At 29.6% G+C, this 15585-nt stretch overlaps 1 protein-coding gene and 1 long non-coding RNA gene across 2 annotated transcripts in view; one reads left to right on the forward strand and one right to left on the reverse strand.

Moving 5' to 3' along the window:
- Window positions 1-15585, reverse strand: part of LOC113387933 (E3 ubiquitin-protein ligase Mdm2-like) — a 342821-nt gene that overhangs the window by 138541 nt on the left and 188695 nt on the right. The window lies entirely within an intron of this gene.
- Window positions 9020-11051, forward strand: LOC113387937. The gene is made up of 3 exons (XR_003368171.1): window positions 9020-9050; window positions 10735-10901; window positions 10979-11051. It is a non-coding gene; the product is annotated as an uncharacterized LOC113387937 (long non-coding RNA).

Genomic DNA, 15585 nt, shown 5'->3' on the forward strand with positions numbered 1-15585 from the left:
TTTCTAGCTAAAGTTCTAACGCCCACTTATATACTTCAAATAAATAATTTTAACTTTGCAAATCATTTTATACAATTCTTTGAAATATGAAATAAGGTCCTTCAATTCTAACTCCGCTTGATTAAGTTTTGTTTATTTTCTTTTCATGTAAACATATATAAGTTACAGTATTTATAATAATCTATTTGAAAACATTCAATATTCCTTGAACATTTTGTTACGGTACGGGAAGTTCCAGCAATTTGCCTTAAGGCACAATGCTATACACAATTAGTTTTTTTTTATTTTAAGGTTTATAAGTGTTTAACTTTCCTTTTCTTAACTTAAATTTTTGCACATCTTTACGTTTCAAAAGTTTCTGAACATTTTGGCATACATTAGAAAAAATGGATGTACGTGTATATGCGCGGATACAATTCTCCATCGTCGATTTCGGGAGTACGGATCATCCGATTTGAATGATTCAAAAAACATTCTATTCCTATTGCTAAGGACGTACTGATTTTAATTTTCAGTACGGGAAGTTCTAGTAATTTGCTTTTAAGCACGATGCCATGTACCACTAGAAAATATTTTTAATAAAAAAAAAATTTAGATAAGTTTTGGGCTTAAGTCTTGTTTAAAACCATCTTCACCCAAAATATCCACATTTAGCCCTTGTGCCACATTTATCAAACGTAAAAATATTTTACTTAGAGACCGATTCTGCCGCATTACAGAAAAATGTTATGGCAAGGCCATGTTATGCTCCAACTTCCATACATTATGGTAGTGAATCATACTGAATGCTGTTAAAATGTCATGTATTAGCTGTGCATTCAGGCGTTTTACACATAAACTGCAACGTCACTCGTATGTTATGAAGCTGAGTCAGAAAGACCCTGTTATCTAAGATCATGTGCAATTTCTATGTTGGGTTTTCTATCTGACAACCTGAGAAAAACGCTTGACTGCACATGAACCATGGCTTTTATCAATATTTAGTCTGGAAAAGTTTTCATAACATAGCCTTGCCATAACATTTTTCTATTATGCGGTAGAATCGGTCTCTAAGAGATAATAGATAATCTTAAGTATGCATTTATAATTTTATATAAAACTTTTAAACAATTAAAATTACACATTTACAAAATATATATTCCTACAAATCATATATCTATTTCCATTCCCTCAATCTAATCATCTGTTTGCGAAAGCAGCAGTACAGGCAGGAATAATTTAGAAGATAAGTGGATTATTTATTTAATGACATTCCAGAATGAATTGTTGATAATGTGTCGCTTATCCAGACTTGTATGAATATGTCGTGTTTGTAAATGATTAAATAGAATAGCTCAATGGTGGTGGGGCCTGCCTACCGGGGAATTCACCGACTGAGACGGAGACTCTGAAAGTCCGAAGCCGAACTGAATTCTACGGCTGCAAGCGGTTGTTACAAGTTCGCGCGCGCTTGGTAATGGACAGGGGCGGAGAACCGAAATATGAGATACTTTTAGTAGAAAACTAGTGGGGCGCATGGCATCGTGCCTCAAGGCATATTACAGGAACTTCCCGTACCGTAATGAAATATTCGAGAAATTTTAAACGTTTTCAAATATATTACCGCAAATACTGTAACTTTCATTATTTTTGTTCATTATCTTGTTATATCTGAGCAAATCAAATGTAAATTATAAATAAATCAATTTATCTCCAGAACATTAACAATCGTCATTTCGTATCGAATTCAATTTCAAGAAAATAGTTGCCTCCAATTACACAAAATTGAAAATGTGCTCCCGTATAGTCACAGTCTAAACGCATTTGGAAATAATTTTGTGCGACATTTTTACTTATACTGTGCTTAACTTGGCGGCATTTTCACATTTTTCAATAGTTTTCACAAAATTGGAAAAGTGCTTCAGTGCATAAACAGTCTAAACGCACTTGGGTAAACATTTGTACCAGAGTGGCGCCTTAGACTGTGCTTAGCCTGGGTAATTTTTTCAATTTTTAATCCAAAATTACAAAAATATTTTATGACAAATAAAAAAAGATGTAATACTTTTTTATTCTCAAAAGCAATTGTTTTGCCAATACAAGCACAAAACTAGTTGGTATTGTTATTTAGCCTTGAGGCAAGTTACATGAACTTCCCGATATGTGTAAATAATCGACTTAATAAAAAAAAATGTGTAAATAATATACTTCATTAATCCTACTTTAAAAAAAAACGATAATAATTTTAGCAAAGTTTGACGAATTTTTAGAATTAAACTACTTGTCGTAAGGCCGTAATATTACAGTAAGTTCTATAAGACCATAATGTATATGGCCAAAAAAAGTTCGATGAAAATCGGCTTAATTTTTTTTTCAACAGTTTATTACAAGAAAACGGCTCGGCAGATTTTCACCTAAAATTAATCAGTACCATTCCCAACTAATATCTTTCGAATAGTTTTTGATTTTTTAAAATCGGTTCGGTAGGATGAGCTTAAATGTGTTAACTTTTTTCAAATTGCAAAGAAATGGCTTGGCAGATTGTCGCACAAAGCTGACAAACGATAGTCCTTACCAAAAAACAACAAATGGCTTTTAAATTTTTAAAATCGGTTCAGGCGTTTTTGAGAAAACGTCGATCAAAGGTCTAATTTTGTCAAATGCCAAAAAAACGATACCATTTTTTGCAAACTTTGACGAATTTTTAAAGCTAAACCAGTTGTCGTAGGGCCGTAATATTTTAGTATGATTTAGAAGACTATATATCTACAGTCAAAAAAATAATAATAAAAATCGACGAAAAAAAATTTTTAACACCTTAATACAAGAAAACGGCCCAGCAGATCTCTACCAAAAACTAATCAGGTCGATTCCCAACCAATATCTTTCGAACGATTTTTGAATTTTCAAAATCGATTCAGAATTGCGAGCTAAAACGTGGACGAAAAACATTTCACTTTTTTGCCATTTACGAAGAAACGGCTTGACCGATCGTCGCACAAACAATAGTCCTTATTGAGATACATCGAATGGCTTTTAAATTTTTGAAATCGGTCTAGCCGTTTTTGAGAAAAAGGCGATTTACGGCAAAAAATCTGTTCACATACACGCACACACACACATACTTTTTCCAAATTTGGTCTCATTCGATTCAGAATAGCTTGAAACGTCGAGAAAACATAAAATTAGCGAATCCGATTTTTTTATGAAAACATAAACTTCTCCTTCGGCAAGATAATTAGCTAATAGGATTTTTTTGTTTGCAGCCCTTTCTACAACGAAGACAATTGATTTGATTTTTTTTTTTTTGAAATTTAATTCGAAATGAAATGACGATTGTTAATGTTCTGGAGATAAATTTATTTATTAATGATTTACATTTGATTTGCTCTGATATAACAAACAATATAGCAAAAATAATGAAAGTTACAATATTTGTAATAATGTATTTGAAAACGTTTAAAATTTCTCGAATATTTCATTACGGTACGGGAAGTTCAAGCAATTTGCCTTAAGGCACGATGCCATACACCACTAGTTATGCTTCGAATGCAGTAATTCGGCACATTGCTACTTGGCCACTAGTTCTCTTTAATAATATTTTTAAGAATATTCTTATTATACCGACATATGACATTTTGTATAAATACTCTCCATTTGTATTAATATTTGTTGCTTCAATGGCAGTATGTTTTTAATAGCTCTTTTCATACTTATATAAGTTAACCCTTTCGACTCGAATGCCGCCGCTCCGGCGGCATGGTCATTTTGCCGTTGCGCTCGGATGTCGCCGTTCCGGCGGCATGATATGTTTTACCGTTCTGCTCGGATGCCGCCGCTCTGGCGGCAAATCGTGTCATCGCAAACTAAACTTACAATATTTTTTTTCATTCTTTTGAAATTAATTGACTATTACATTCATTTATTGATTAATTTATTAATTTTATAAATAAATATATAACAAAATTAATTTATTAGCTTATGAGCCCCATAATTATTTGATATATAAATTTTACTAGAGATGTTATTTAAATAATTATGGAAATTTCTATTCGTGTCAGATGGTACAATTAACAATTGATTATTTCTCCATTTTTCACAATAAGCAATTTATTCAGGTTCAAAGGGATAATCTATTGTAAAAAGTATATAGTACGCAAATGCGTTCCTTGCAACTATGAACATACAAATATTGCGTTTTGAATATTATGAATTTAATTTAATTAATTTCTATTTTATTATCATAATAACTGTAATTGAAAGCAATATTACCACATTTTGAAAAAAATTGATACAAAAAAAATTCCGAGTTGAGAGATATGTATAGCACTATAATATTCCGAGCGCAGCGTGCCGACTAGCAGTCCGACTTCCGAGTGGAAAGTGTTAATTGAAACAAATATATATATATGCAAACAATATTATATTATGATAGTAGTAAATGATTATTATTAATGATATTCCCAGAATAGGTGTATACAATTTGTATCTTTATGTAAAAATCAATGCATGTATTTAAGTCAAATAAAGCAAATTTTCAAATTAAATTTAAAAATTAATTTGTTGCTTCAACTACAAACTATAACACTAACCACCATTCACCTATCTTTTTTTTACACTAGTTCTCTTTCATTTTAGGTTGTCCTCCCCTGTCTCGCCGTATTCCTGTTCGGACTTGTCCACTCGCACGGCGTGTGTGTGCCGCGTATGTGCTTCGTCGTCTCATACAAAAAGACACACATTCTATACATTTCACATTTTTCTTAACGCCATTCGGCAATTTTTTTTTACTAGTTTAACAATTGTAGTAGTAAATTAGTCGGCAGTTAGTAATTTTCGTTAATCGTGCTGTGATTATTTGTGATTTTATTATAAACAAATATATATTAACTAAAATGAGTTCAATGCAAGTCGAGGCATCACCTCAAGCAGGTAATAATAGTAATAGACACATGATTATTGGTTTTGGATAAAAATGATAGTTTTAAGTGTATTAAGGAATTTATTATTATTATTAATTGTGTAAATGATTTTTTGCAGTGCGTTTGTGGATTTTGTACAGGGCGCTGGCCCCCCACATGCCTTTGTGTGTTTGACACATGTTTTTTTTAATTACACAATTAATTCATTAAACAAGATTTATTGATATAGCAATTATTTATTTAAATGTGTTTATATATTTATTGTTACAATTAATACTGATATCTTATGTTCAAAGTCCAACAAGGTCACAAAAGTCCTCAGCAAAAAGTGAGGTTAGGTTTGTAATTTGTACACAAACCAAATGGATTACAAAAGTCTTCACAAATATGTTAAATTATCATTATCACAGTTCATATTCAGCTTATAATACTTGGAATAAGTTCAATAATGTAAAATAATAGAAATATGAGTCTAATGTTCATATTTGTAGTTCGGGCAAGTTGTGTACGGGCATAAAAATTTATACAAGAGCTTCAACAAATATGTTAAATTAATATTATTACAGTTCATATTCAGCTCATTATACTTGGAATACGTAAGTTCAATAATGTAAAATAATAGAAACATGAGTCTAATGTTAATATTTATAGTTTGGGCAAATTGTGTACGAGCACAAAGAGTATTACAAGAGCTTCGATAAGTTTCTAAAATGTACATGGGCACAAAAGATATTACAAGAGCCTTTATAAGAATTGAAGAGACGTTAGTAATGAATTTACTAATTAATGATTAAATGTAACCAATTTTTAATAACTTCTTGAGTAGATTAGAGTTTTATTTGGAATACTTAACAATGAGAATTGGAACATTTGTAGCTCTTCTGGAAGTGTGTGAAATCAAAGAATTCATTTAGATACAAAAATTTATTTAGCGCTTTATTATAATATTTTAGTTGTTATTTCGTCAACTAACTTTTATATTTTACATTTTTAAAATATTTCCAATCTTTCTAGTTTTATGATAGCTCGCCGAAGGTACATGAGCTATCATAAACTTTTATTAAGGGTTGTCTGGCATATGTACAAGATATTCGCAACATTTACCGCTACTTGGAATTATACATTATACCGCTAATATATTATAATTATTACTAATAATTTTTCATCGTTAAAATGAATTTACTTATGACTATTATTTATAATTATAAAAAAATAGAGTGCGCGTAAGGATCACACGCGATTGAAGTAAAACTTATCTGCTACTGTTTAAAGTAGCAAATTTAAGTTGAGTAAAAATAAATACATCATATAAAAATTTTGAATAAGGTTTATTAGTAATATGGTAACACTCGTGATGCACACCTTTATTAGTGTCGTCAATCATTATACACATTTATATAATGATAAATTATAAATTATATATTTATGATTGCATTAAAAATAAGTATAATATTTACAAACAATAATGCAATCAAAGTCATACTTGAAATATGACACGATCTATAATATTCATTCACACAGTGGATTATGTTAAACAACGCCTAAACCAATATTGTTTTTGCAAATTAACTCATCCTGTAACAATTGTGTTTGAAGAACTTCATGTAATTAAAATTAACATACATTCATTTACTGTTTGTATTTTTTTACTTTTTCGCTGACGATATAATCTCATTCCTTGAACAGCTGTAATATCCGTCTTGCCTAACAAATTGAAGCCATACTTTTATATTTGTTTTATTTATTAAGCCCTGCACATAGCTTGATCTATGGATAGGTGAAATTAACCTTTCAGATACAGTATCTAGTTTAAGGTAGATAATTTGGTATAGGTGGAAATACAAACCCAAAGTAGTACACAAAGTAGGAATTTTACCCGAAATTAATATCTTTCGACAAGTTTGACATCCAACCTGATTATTATAATCCACTATTATTCCTATATAGTTCTATAATGTAAAAAGACAGAAACATGAATCTCATGGTATTATTTATGGTTCAGGCAATTTGTGTACGAGCCCAAAGAGTATTACAAGAGCTTCGATAAGTTTATAAATTGGATATGGGCACAAAAGAGCCCATTACGAGAGCCTTCATAAGAATATAAATTTTAAAGAATGATAATAACTTTTACAATAACGGTAATTCACTATTATTCCTATATAATTATATAATATAAAAAGACAAAAACATAAATTTCATGGTATTATTAATAGTTCAGGCAAATTGTGTTCGAGCACAAAGAGTATTCATTCGAAGACGAAATACAAATTATTACTGTTCCATTTATTTATGGGAGACTAATAGAAATAATTATTATCATAATTATCAAAAATTAGAAACAAAGAATTCATTTGCAATAAAGAACCAAAAGGTTATTTAAGATATATAAAGATTTTTATTTATTATCGACGTTTCGGAACTAAGTACGCTCCACTAATTTTATTTTTTTCTTCAATATACTTTTCTGTTTTAGTTTATTTAAATCTAATCAAGATCAAGTTTTTTGTCAAATGTCCTGAAGATGGAACATACCTAGTTCCGAAACGTCGATAATAATGTAATTTTAAAATATATTTAAAATATGTAAATTGTGAATATGAAATTATGTGATATGTATATGTAAAAGGCAGCTAGCACAAATTATATGAAAAGTTTACCCACTGCAACGCATGACACAAATGTTCAACAAACAGATCATATCATAATATAAAAGTCGAATGTGTTGAAAATTAAAAAAATAATAAGTATTAAAATGAGTAAGAATTAAAAAAAACTAGTAGTGTATAGCATCGTGCCTTAAGGCAAATTTCTGGAACTTTCCATATTGAAAACTAAATTTTAAAAGAAAACTTTGAAAAAATTCCATTTTTGAAATTTGATTTTTTTATATTCTATTTTTTTTTTTGAAAATTTTGAACATTTTTTTTGAGCGATCACGCTGCATAGCTGATTTGGAGTCGAAATATAAAAGCGCGTAAGCGCCGCGTAGACGTCTATCGTGTAAACGTTGGTACGGAACCCATATAAATATACACTTAATATTATAATCATTATAAAATATCCGACAACACGACGTGCCTATATCTAATAACTATTTTTGACCGCCAAATGGCATTATTTTCTACTTTTTTTACTGGATCTCCGAAACTGCTAGACCTGCCTGCCCAAAATATCAATCAGTTCTTCATCTTCTCAAATCAAGTAAAATGTTTTTTGAATTATTAAAATCGGACGCTTCGTTCTCTCAAATTCTCGATTTCTGTTTTCTGCACTTCTTGCTCCGTATCTCCGTAACGGCTGAACCTGCCTTTGCTGAAAACAAATCAGCACATCTCCCTATCAATAGGGATCGAACGTTTTTTAAACCATTCAAATCGGTTGAAACGTGCGCCCGAAATCGTTGGCGAAAAATGGTCTCCACACACACATTCATTTTTTCAGAATGACAAAATGTTCAGAAACCTCTGAAACGTGAAGATATGTAAAAAAATTTCATTTTCGCTTTTCGGCCCATTACCTACGAGAAGTTAAAAAGTTCAGAACTTCCAAAATATTTCAAAGTATAAAAAAAATCAATTTTTTCAAAAAGGTCAATTTTTTCGAAAATATTAAAAAACTCAAAAATCGATTTTTTCAGAGTTTTAAAAGAAAATTTAATTTTTTTTAAAATTGTTAATTTTTGGTACGGGAAGTTGCTGCAATTTGCTTTGAGGCACGATGCCATGCACCATTAGTTATATACATTTTGTTATTGAGTTTAAATCTTTTCAAGTATTTGCTAAACAAAATATTTTAGGATTTTTCAATAAAAAAAATACACTTCTAAAAAACTGAAACACAAAATTAGAATTCTCAAGAATTTAATTCGGAGTTATAAATAATAGAGCAGAAGTAGAAATGCTCGGTGTCGTCTGAGTTAATAAATATATAATTCATTTATATTATTATTTGACATAGTATTATTTGCTTGTCTTTCAGGTAGTTTTAATTGGAGAAAAAGACTGCGCCAGGATTCAGGATCGGGCTCCGAGTCTGAACGAAAGACTCCCAGGTTACAATGGAAATACATTACATTGGAAAGCGAGAGCCCCCAGCCTTCAGAAGAAGACATTGAAAGTGTCTATAGCGTGCAGGGTCAAGAAACTGGTAAGTCTACAAAAATCAGAAGACATCGATAATAGTCATATTCTATCATCATATTCTATTATATATATATATATATACTAGCTAACCCGGCAAACGTTGTTTTGCCATAAAAAATATGCCTAAATTGGTACAAAATTAATAAAAGTTCCAAAAATCAAATATTTAATAGATTTGGACTCTGATTCTTTGACAAATAGTTAAAAACTTGTTATAATTTTCAAAATTATTTGACATTTTCTTTCAAATATTATTTATTTTTTAATAAATTAATAATTATTTTAAGTCATCAATGAATAATTATATAATTGTTAAATTCATAAGTTTGGCTAAATCAACACAGGAATATTGTGGAAATAAATATTTTTTTACATAAAGATCTGATTTTTGACATTAGCATTTTATTTCAAATTAATTATAATTGTCAAAATATTTTCTTTTCGGTCAAAATTTAATATAATATGATATAATATTTAGTTTGTCTAGTTTGTTTTTGTCAGATTCCAATGATACCCTCAGATTGTACTATTCCATTTAAGAGGTTACAATTTCCTGTAAGATTAGCATTTGCGATGACAATCAAAATATATCTTAACTGATATATTAATAATAATATTATATTTTAATTACACAAATTTCTTTACACTTCGATAATTAATTCCAATGCATCATAGTGTTTTGTTTATGTCAATTTCTTTTAAATTAACGAATAAATTAAAACTTAGTCTAAATCAACGCAGTATCTTTATCTAAATATACAATTTTTTATATAAATATTTGATTTTTTACATTTGCATTTAATTGAAAAATAGTGAATGTCAATTTCATATATCCAATATGCACTAAATTTATAAATGTCAAAATATTTCCTTCTTGGTCCAAAATTAATATAATATGATAATATTTATTTTACAATAATGTTTTGTATCTATAATTTGCTTGGCAATATTGCCTATAACATAACTTGGAATAATTAACTTATTTGTTTCCTACTGAAGTCGTTAAACTTTTTTTTTGTGAAATGTCAAATTTTTGTTTATGATTAATTTTAAATTCAATATGCCGCTTTTTTATTGTGATTTCTGATCTATAATGTTTTGATGAAGTTTTGGTTTCAGAAATAATTTGGTAAGCTAATCAATTAAATCTAAATCGTAAATCTATTTATATAATTATTTTCATAAATACTGACAAATGACTTTTAATTTTTTTACGTCAACTAATAATAATTAAAAATAATTTTTATGTCAACATTTATTCAAATATTTAAGCATTGATTTTTAATTAGATTTAAAACTATAAACTGATTTTGAATATAGCATTTCATCAAATTTTGATTTAAATGTTGGATATTTCTATATATGTACATGTTTTTCAATTTTATTTTTTGAAATGTCAAATTTTTGTTTCGAAAATTATATATCGAAATTTCCTTAAATTTTGACATTTGTCATTTTAGTGTTTTGTTTTTTTTTTGGTCATTTTTTGTCAAAATTTTTAGAAATTTATAAAAATTGTATAAGATAGGTTCAAATTTACTTTTCAAAATTTCCTATAACCTAAGTTGGATATATATGCACACGATGAGTCAATAAAATTTAAAATCGGTTCAGTAGTTTGGGCGTCCATCGCGAACCAACATCGTGACACGAGATTTATATATATATAGATATTATTTATCTTTTAGAATTCTGCAGAGACACGAGTGACACAGACTCATCGGACAGCTGGAGCAGTTACAGTGTCGATGTGGGTGACATATTGATGAGAGTCGAATACGAAGTGGACAGTGATTGTGACAAAGAGGAGAAGTTTGTGTTCGGTGATGGAGACGCTAGCTCCAGTGGAACAGAGGTTGTACAATCGAAAGGCAATGTGAGCAAATTAAATTTTTTACAACTGTACTCATAAATTACTTGTGTTAATATTAGGGTGTAGTTGAAACTGCAACAGATTTATTAGTCGCAGCTATCTGCGATAGTGACCTTGCGATATGGGCAGACACAGAGGACAGGTAATAATAGATAGATGATGAAACTTATATGTATATACAGTAGAATCCGCCAAAATCTCGTCATACTAACCGGTCGTCATTAAAAGCGTACTGAAGAAAAACTTTTTAATATGCAAATATGTTTCATGTTTCAGTAATTTAAAAGAAAAGCCTATAAATAAATTTTAATTAAAACTAGCTGTAAGTGGAATTCTGTCTTAAGGCAACTAAGGCATCGTGCCTTAAGGCAAATTGCTGGAACTTCCCGTACCAAATATTATTATTTTTTTAAAAAGATTAACATTCTTGAAAAAATTTTACTTCGGAAAAATAACATTTTTGAGAAACTATAAATTGGACAAAAAATTACTTTTTTTGAAAAAAAAAATTAAAATAAAAAAATTTTTTTTAATTTTTTTTTTTTTTTGAAAAAAAATGTTTTCTTTATTTTGACATATTTTGAAAGATCTGAACTTTTTTTCAAAGCAATCGTACGGCTTTAACTGCATATGGAGACAAAACATAAAGCGCGTAATCGCCGCGTCGCCGTCTAACGGATAAACATTGGTACGGAACCCATAGGAATGTAAACAAAATTTATACTTATTGTTAAAATCTCTATAAAATATCTGATAATTTGATGTGCATATGTCTAATGTTTATTTTTGACCGCCAAATGGCTCATTTTTTTTACTATTTCCCCCATATCTCCAAAGTCGTTGGACCTGCTTTTCCAAAAATTTGAACAGTTTTTTATTTAGTCAATACAAATAAAATGTTTTTTGAATTATTCAAATCAGACGCTCCGTTCTCTTAAAAACTGAGTTACCGTTTTTGGCACTTTTTGCCCCGTATCTCCGGAACGGCTAGACCTGCCTTCTCCAAAAACTAATCAGCATGTCTCCTTATCAATACGGATTGAATGTTTTTTAAATTATTCAAATTGCTTCATCCGTGTTCCCGAAATCGTCGACGAAAATTTGTATCCGCACACACATACATACTACGCACACACACACACACACACATGCATCCATTTTTTCTAAGGTATGCCAAACGTAAAGATATATAAAAATTTTCATTTTCGATTTTTTTGCGATTACTATAACTTACCCTACGGGAAGTTAATAAAAATGACATATATTAAAATTTAATATAAAATAAAATTGACATAGGGTAGGGCGGGGGCACAACGGTCCAATTTGACTTACGGTAATTATACTGTCTAAACCCAATGAACAACACATAGCATACATAAAAGAAGCATCTATCGAACTATGTTCAGAAAAACTTACATACATACGTACATATTTCCTAATTATATAAATATTATATTGTTTACTATTTTTTAAACATTTGGTATCTGACTCATTTTACTTCACATACGGGGTAAAATGGAACAACCAGGGGGTGAACAGATGCAATTTCTTTTATTAAATTTTAAAGGCATTTTATGCTACATTATTGAACCAATACAAAATATTAATTCTGTGGGTACATTTGTTACAAAGACAACACAGTATATTACATTGATTTGCTATTGGTCAGAAATATTCATCAGAAGAGCCGGAATAACAATTTATTCAATTAATCTCTTGTAAAATTGCTTTTTTTAAACTTTTCTATTTTATTGCTTACACCTTTGCCAAAATAAAGGTTCAACTGGTTCTTTTTATCGTAGTTATGTGCCGCTTATCTTCTGATAGCAAAGTCATAAGAATGAAGGTGATGGCTGGTTATGAATTTACACATTTTTCGCCCTCTACTATCAAATATAATTGTTAAAAAAAATTTAATTTTATTTGTTTACGAGATATCCGTGATGGGCCATTAATAATTAGTCTACCCTACTCATAAACATACAAATGTTTTTTAATGTAAGTAATCAGTAATTTTTGATTGATTTCTTTGCATAATTTTATTGTAAAAACAGTCCCTGGTGCTACTGTGCACAAAAGACATAGCAATTGCTTTCGTAGACTTGGCCACATCATGTAAAATCATGTCGGTCATTATAATTGGACATATTTTTTTGCAAAAATGGGTCATTATAAGCGACATGTCAATGTAAGCGAGGTCAATATATCCGACTAGACAGCTGTTTTTTTAAGGAATTTTATATGAAAACCAAATTCCTAGTGCAATTACGTCATATTAAGCGGTTGTCAATATATTCGGCGTCATACTAATCGGATTCTACTGTATATATATAATTCAGTCTTTATTATATTTTTATATTTCTTTTATAGTAAATCGGGGTACTCGACGGATTCGGAGTTGGGTCGAGCGGATTATTGGACGTGTATACAGTGTAAAAGTAAAAACAATAATCCTCTGTTTCGATATTGTGAGAAATGTTATCAAACAAGAAAGAATTTCTTTCCTCCACGACCAAAAGGCAGGAAGAAGAAGAGGAGTTTGGCGGGGAAGTCGCAAAGGAATTGTTCCACTACTGCGGAAGAAGGTATTTATTAGAATCATTGTCATAGTATTGCAACAGTAACCATAATTTTTTATTTTTCTTGTTTTATTTATATGAAATGTCGTTTTGCGTTGTGATTTGCAACGCAAAGTGAATTAATATCTTAATTTAGCAAAAATTGTAAAGCTCGTTGGTATTTGTTTATTTTTTTCACAAGTCATCAACACAATAAGAAGGCTCTTGTTGATATGTAACAATTTTTTAGGTAATTTATTCAACTCATAATTAATTTATTTATTCATTATATTTAGTTAATTTATACGTCTTTTTACAATATAAGTATTTTGTTCTTATATTATATAGGTTCTTATATTGCAAGGGCTACGAAAATGCTATTTTTTAAATAAGAAAATTGAATAAAGCGTATATTCTGAAGAAAAAAATAGTTGTGGACATTTTCGTGGAATTTGAAATGATATCAAATAGTATTATAAATACAATAACTTGCATTATTCGTATTTTATAGAGGAAATATAAGAGCTTATAGATTGGACGACGGTGTTTATACATTTTTACAAGAATAGTGAATAAACAAAATTTAATCAAGAGGAGTTAGAATAAAGGACCTTATCTCATATTTCTTAAAATTATATAAATTGAATCGTAAAATTAAAATTTTTCCTTTTAAGCACACAAGTGAGCTTTAGAATTTTAGCTAGAATTAAAATTAAAATCCGAATCACTTTTGATATTCAATAAAATATATTTTTTGAAATTTTAATAAAAGAATAATTCGTCTCCTCCAAAAACTAACAGCTTCTTCACCCTATCAACACAATCAAAAGGTCTTTTGAATCATTCAAATCGGACGCTTAGTTCACTCAAAAACTGCCATTTTTTGCACATTTAGCTCTGTATCTTCGAAATGGCTGGACCTGCCTTTGCCAAAAATTAATCAGCATTAATCATCCATCAATAATTTTTCTCAAAACTATCTTTTTCAATACGCCCACGATTTCTTGAGTTCTATTGAACATCCCCCAAATTTCAAGTTTTACTATTTTTAAAAATGCTATAAACTCAAAGTGGTGAGAAATTGTCTCTTTTTTTAAAAAACAGTCACCATTTTATCAAAGATAATTTTTTTAACTTAGTCCTAGTCATTTTAGACTAATAATTTTTTTTTAATTACCGCGTAGGGTAAGTTATAGTAATCGCAAATAAATCGAAAATGAAATTTTTTATATATCTACGTTTCAGAGGTTTCTGAACATTTTGGCATACCTTAGAAAAAATTGATGTATGAGTGTGCGTGTGTGCGAATACAAATTTTGTGTCGACGATTTTGGGCGCGCGAATCAACCGTTTTGAATGGTTCAAAAAACATTCGATTCGTATTGATAAGGAGACGTTCTGATTAGTTTTTGGCGAAGGCAGGTGTAGCCGTTCCGAAGATATGGGGCAAAAAGTGCCAAAAATGTTAATGCAATTTTGAAAGAACGGAGCGTCCGATTAGTTTGATTCAAAAAACATTTTATTTGTATTGACAAGGTGAAGAACTGATTAAATTTTTGGGAAGGCAGGTCTAGTGGTTTCGGAAATCAAGTAAAAAAATATAAAAACAATGCCATTTGGCGGTCAAAAATGAACATTAGACATATGCAAATCAAACTATCAGATTTTATATGGTGATTTTAATAATAAGTACAAATTTTGTTTATATTTCTTTGGGCTCCGTATCAATGTTTATCTAGCAAGCAGCGATGCGGCGCTTACGCGCTTTGAACCTGACAAGAGCCTGAGATAATAATTATTAGTACTGATTACTACTTGCTTATGAATAAATATATAAATAATTAAAGATACATATTTTGTCTTTAAAACAGCTACAGGTACATAGCGCGGTAGCATTGAAAAATAGTTTAGAAAATTCAAAATATAAATAAACTAGCTGTAAATGGAATTGTGTCTTGAGGCAATTATGACATCGTGCCTTAAGGCAAATTGCTGGAACTTCCCGTACCGTAACGAAATATTCGAGGAATACTGAATGTTTTTAAATAGATTATTATAAATAATGTGTAACATTGTCTAATATTTATAAGTATTATATAAACCGAATT

Source organism: Ctenocephalides felis, unplaced genomic scaffold (genome assembly GCF_003426905.1).
Source record: "Ctenocephalides felis isolate EL2017-DRISC unplaced genomic scaffold, ASM342690v1 CF-g0.4_SCAFFOLD_03572, whole genome shotgun sequence".
NCBI classification, from domain to species: Eukaryota; Metazoa; Arthropoda; class Insecta; order Siphonaptera; family Pulicidae; genus Ctenocephalides; species Ctenocephalides felis.